Source organism: Puma concolor, chromosome B4 (assembly GCF_028749965.1).
Source record: "Puma concolor isolate L17-30 chromosome B4, mPumCon1.1.hap2, whole genome shotgun sequence".
Classification (NCBI taxonomy): domain Eukaryota; kingdom Metazoa; phylum Chordata; class Mammalia; order Carnivora; family Felidae; genus Puma; species Puma concolor.
In genome coordinates, this window is record NC_141673.1 from 103,687,015 (window position 1) to 103,693,210 (window position 6,196).

Consider the following 6,196-nt stretch of genomic DNA (forward strand, 5'->3'; position numbering starts at 1 on the left):
ATAGGTTAAAAGAAGAAGAAGAGGGAGTTTAAGTTTCTCACCCAGGATCACATAGCCAGATGAGAACCTATGACTCACAAGCTTATTCTCTCACGTCCCACTTACCCCTTCCCACGCCTCTTCATCATCACACCTGTGATCTCCTGACCATGCCCCTATCATGCCAGCCCTACCCAGGTTCCTCTTCTATTCCTTGTGTAGTCTCTGGAAGAGAATAAAATGTGCCTTTGGTTGAGTAATGTTGGGTTCTGAATAAATCTCTGTACTCTTGGAAGAGCTGCCTGGTCCTGTGGCCTCTGCAACTTGTTCCTGTATTTATCCACACAATTGATATTTCTAAGATCCTACTATGTGCCTTGAAATATCATTGTGACCAATTATATGTGGGCTTATATATTGGCAAAGACAACAGACATTAAACAAATAATCACAGAAAAGTGTGATGAGTGGCATGAAAAACAAAGCCCAGGTGAACTATGGGGGCACAGAACAGGATGCTGAGCTCATCTGGGTGGAAAACGGAATCCATCCCAGAGACAGGTAGGCTCTGAAGGGTATCAGCCAGATTTGGGGCAGGTGGGTGGGGGTCAGCAGGCAGGGTAGGAAAGTTACAGCAGGTGTTCAAAGGTCCAGGTGAGATTCCAGGGGAAGAACGTGGCACCTTGGAGGACCTAAACTATGGCCAGTAAGGCAGGTGTGCAGAGGGAGGGCAGGGGTGAGATGGGGTCTCAAACCAGGCCATTAGGAAATGTATCATGGAGCATCTATCTGGTAAGTATAGTAAGGTGCTTGAATATTTTTTAAGTTTTCATATATAATTCACCATTTTCAAATGTACAACTCAATGATTCTTAAGTAAAGTTACCAAGTTGTGCAACCATCACCATACGTGAGTTTTAGAACATTTTCTTTACTCCAATTAGATTCTTTGTGCACATGTACCCTTAATCTCCACTTCACCATGTCCACCACAGGCAACCATTAATCTACTTTTTGTTTCCATAGTTTTGCCTTTTCTGGGTATTTCTTGTAAGGAAATCACACAATATGTGGTTTCTTGTGTTTGGCTTCTGTCACTGAAGGAGCTTGAATTTTCATCTAAAAACGATGTAAGGTCCATCCTTGGAGAGTTTAAGAAGTAACAGGACCAGACAGGGATTTTAGAAAGATGGCTGGAACTATCAGGTATAGAGTGGCATGGAGGAGGTGAGCCTTCTATGGGGAGGATCACTGGAGGCTTTTGGAGTGCTCTGGGCTAAGGAGATGATGGCAGAATAGAGTGGTGACAGTGGGTAGAAAAAAGGCTGGTCATTTCACACAGCAGCCCTGACCAAAGGGAGCTCTTCATAAGCTGAACTTGATTATTCTAAAACATAGGAAGCAGGCCCCACCATTTTCTGAGGTGAATCTCAAGAGATTTCATATTCTTCGTCTGATGAGCACTCTCATCCCTAGATGGGCCAACCAAGAAGCTCCTCTGCTGGTATCTCTGTCCATCATCAAGGCCTTGAGGCCCAGTGCAATGGTTCTGAACATAGGCAAAGGGATGCTACAAACTCCTTTCACAAATAATGCTTGGCCAGGGTGGCTGCTTCCACTCCTTTCCTCTGGCTTTAAGAGAAAGTGCCAAAATGCCAAGAAAAGCTAATACCAGATGTTGAACATTTGTTGTGAAAACAATATCTCAGAGACATTCTGGTATTTCCACACCCAGTCAAAATTTCTATACCATATTCTCCTACAGCATCATACAACAGGAAATGATGCTCAGAGTGAAAAGTTCAAGATCTGAAAAATCTTCAGTTGACAAATGTATTTATCAAAAAATAAACGCATGTTTTTAAAATTTTTCAACAGAAAACTTTGGACAATCCCCCCAAAAGTTTAATGTTCGGTTTTAAAAATCAGCCAACCAAAATATTCCATTCTTTGAGCATTCCTCCTGAAGCTGCCCTGAAAGAGAGAAGGGAGCGTATTCACTGTGGCCCTTTGGAAGGCTGAAGGGTCAGTTGACTGGCCAGTTGTAGTGTTTATTATAAATATCAATGCTTAATCATTACTTATTTCTATAAGGAACATTAGAGCCCTCCCATCTGGTTTTGGTGGGGCGTTCTCCATCCAACAGGCCAATATATGTCTTCATGAGACAAAGTTACTTGCAGTTCCAAGGGACCACAGGGGTAGACAGCCACCTTCTTTTTGTGTCCTCATGTGGCCTTTCCTCTGTGCATGGACATGGAGAGAGAGATCTCTCTGGTGTCTCTCCTTCTCTTTATAAGGATACCCCTCCTATAGGATTCGGGTCTGCCCTTATGACCTCATTTAATTTGAATCACTTCCGTAAAGACTCTATCTCCAATTACAGGCACATTGGGGGTTAGGGCTCCAGCATATGAATTCAGTCCATAACAGTGCCCCACTGCCATCTGGGGAAGTCTGACCTCAGACATGATGTCATGCTAACAACATTCCAGGAAGGAAATTGTCAGTCCATTTACCAGACCCCCAAGTGGTCTGCTATAATCACAACTAGGCGTCATCTGGGGGCCCTATTCTTTTGAGTAGGTGAAATAGGAAGTTACCTCTAAGGTAATGGTTTTCAGCTGGGGATGATTTTGACATGTAGGGAGGACATGTAGGGTACGCTTGGCAATATCTGGAGACATTGTCTTCAGATCGTCACAACTCACGGGTGTGGAATGTGTAGCACTACTGATCTCTCATGGATAGTGGCCAGGGATGCTATCTAACATCGGGCAATGCACAGAACAGCCTCCTAACACAAAGAATGATCCAGTCCCAAATATCAATAGTGCTGAGGTTGAGAAACCTGCTCTAAAGTAGAGCACACCTCTCATTTGTCCCTATATACTTAAATTAACCCTCATCAAAGACCCGGGTTAGGAAGGAAAGGCTAGAAGAGAAGCTTTCGATGCCATTATCAACCCTTACACCCAGACCCAGTCTCCAGGAGGTCCTTGTAAGAATGTGATCAGGGCAGTGGCTTTTCACTACTGGTCCAGAGAGTAGGGTTGGCAGATAGACACTGAGAAGCATTACACTGGGGTGTCAAGTAGGCATTCCTGGGTCAGCAGAGTGGCATGAAGGGCAGGTGACTAGGATCAAGGGGAAGAAACTCAAGAGGCCCTTACTCTTTCTCACCATCGTCCTGCACCCTCTCACACCTGGACTGGGGCTCTACCTCCACGCCCCATGACAGCCAAGCAGGGTTTTTCTTCAGAACTTTAGTCATAAATTTTTGTTACCTATGTAATATTAATTTCTTCTTTCCCCCCACCAAAGAGCACAGTTTATTTTCACTTCTTTAAGGTTATACAATTAAAACATGTTCATGGTAGAAAATGTAGACAACTCAGGAAATTAAAAAACCACCTCATGACTCATCATCTCACAGCCCAAAGACTACTGCTCTTAAGATTTTGTTATATTCCTCTTCAGTATTTCATGTGTAAAATCAAGGTAGTATGTGGGGCATGAGCATGACTGGACGCTATTGCAGAACAGTTCTATTTCTGTCTCTTCCTGGCCCTTTCAGTTTGCTCCATGGAGCTAGTGTCCCTGGAGGAAAACTCAGGTACTCACAGGCTTTTCTGACCACTCATAACTAACACAAAGCCATATGTGTTTCAAGCCATATGCATTTCAAAAGCAATTTTTTCAAGTTTTTTTTTTTTCCCATTCAAGTTGCAAAACACAGTCACAATTCAGAACGTATAACACCAAAATAATCTGCACTTCGGTCTTCATTCAAAGGTAAGACTTCTTCCCCGCAACCCAGCCAGGGCTGTTGGATATATGCAGGAAGGTATGTTCCACCCAGTTTCTTCTCACTTCCTTGGGTACTTCCTCACAGACTGGTTAGCAGTTTTTCCTAACCCTTTTGGGGTGCAGAAGGGAGGCCAGAAAGAGTGGTAAGGTGAGCAGCATAGTTCTCACCAGGCTTTGTGTTCTCTGGGCCTGGTAAATGCCTAAAACTCTCTCTCTCTCTGTCTCTCTTTCCCCCTCTTCCTCAATATCATTCTCTCCCTACCCCTATCTCTTTCTCTCATGAGGGGCTGCTTTCAATTTTTCAGAGACTGTCCATCTCGGGAGAACTCTTGCATATAACATTTAAGACCCAGTGAATTCATCTTCTGAAGGAGGAGTGGGGAATTTGCCTACTCCTGTTCCATCCCCTTAAAGGCCAGCAGTCCACCTGCAGCTTCCTTCTGTCATAGCCCATTACCTCTATAGGTGGCTATATTAAATAAGTTGTAAGTCATCCCCCCTGCCATACATGACCCACACCAAGTCCTTGGGAAATACACAAACAGCCCTGGCCCCTGTAAACTCCAGAGTGGCAGCAACCTGCCCTTCACCCTTACCACAGAAGCAGCATTGAACCCTCCTTTCTCCTTCCTTGGAGATTTTGCAGGCAGAATCACACACCATCCATTATGTCCCTCAACTTTGGGGACACATATCCAGCCTTCTATGGGATCTCATCAACTTTCTAAGGCCCTCCTAAAAAGTCTCCTCCTAAAAACCCACTTCTCAAAACCTCATTTTCTGGCCCTTGATATGGGTAAATTCCACCAATACTTGAGCTACGGCCCCCCAATATTCTTTGGCCCTTCTCCATTCTTCTTTATCCAACTCTGCCTCATCTTTCTCCAGGGTGAGCTGTGGGTTCCCTCTGACATCCCACAGTTGGGAAAATAACATATCTCAAAATTTGTATGGTCTTCTATTCATTTTTAATTGAGAACAACCAGCAAAACAAAAATTACAAATAAATTAAAAAAAATAAGCAACCCATATTTTAAACCCATAGACAACAATTAGGAGGGTGGAGGGAGAGAGGTAGCAAAATTTGGAATAGAATAATAGAAAATAACATTAATTATGCTTTTTGCCCTCTTTATAGATCTAAATGTATGTTTCCCATTATAGAATGTATTATGTGTTTCTTGATTTGTTAATAAAATTTTGCTTGGTAAACTAAAGATGTAACTATTTATAAAGAAGAACAGCAAAAATACTCATTTTATAAAGAAGAACAAAAAAAAAATACTCAGCAGAAAAAGCCATGTCTTCATGTTTTCCAAATTGTCAAAAAAACTTGAAAACTTAAAGCTTCCAAAAATTTGTTCTTTTTCTGACTTTTTCTGATTTTCCTCTGACCCTTCACATTGTTGTTTACTCTTTCGGCTAAGCACATTTCAATTAGTTTATACTTTGGTTCCCTTGTCCCTCAGGGTCTCTTACACAGAACACCTATCTCCCAGAAGAAAGTCAGGGCACGCCTTATTCAGACTCTTTGGTACCTCCCCCTTGTGGTTATTTCCTTCATAATGATTACTTCGTCACTAGATTTCATCCCTAGATGTTCAAGAGTGAGACACTGAATGCCAGTTGTGAGTTGGGACTCTGATGCTAATTTTAGAAATGAATAGATCATAGTTTTGCCTAGAAAGAGCTCACAGTCCTGAGTGGAGGACAGTCACCTGCCCAGCTACTGCTGCTTTAAGTCAGAATACACGTGAAGTTGCAGAGGCAGAAGTGACCAGGTGGAAGTGACTCATCAGAGTGACAGAAAGGGCCACTGAGGCTGGGGCTGCAATGATGAAAGGCACATGGAGAAGAGGAAGGGATACTCTAAATTAAGAGGCCTCTGAGCACAGGGCCCTGTCAAGATATAAAAGCACAAGCTAAGTTCAGCTGAGTATGGACTTGGGTGGCAGACAGGTGGGGGGTCAAATCTCACCTGTGCCATTTGAGAGCTCCATGATCTTAGGTGAGCTATTTAAGCCTCAGTCTCCTCCTCCATGGTAATGGGGATAATACCAGTGCCAATCTCCTATGTCCTTGTCAAGATTAAATAGAATGATATACCTATAGTGCTTTGTACAGTGCTCAGCCTCTGTGGGGGTTCAATAAGTGTTAGCTGCTACAGGCAAGTAGATAGGGTGCTTTAGAGGGTGGGTGGCATGGGTGGGTGTGGAGGGGAATGTAAGTTGCCACCAGATCTTGGATGCCAAGCCAAGGAGCTCAAATTTATCTTGTAGACAGTGGTGCACCACTGCAGGCTTTTGCAATGAAGTGGTGTGATGAGATCCTGTTTTAAGAGGACACTTCTGGGACAAGGATAAAAGATTGGAAGCAAGAAAACTACTAGTTCATTTATTAAACAAAT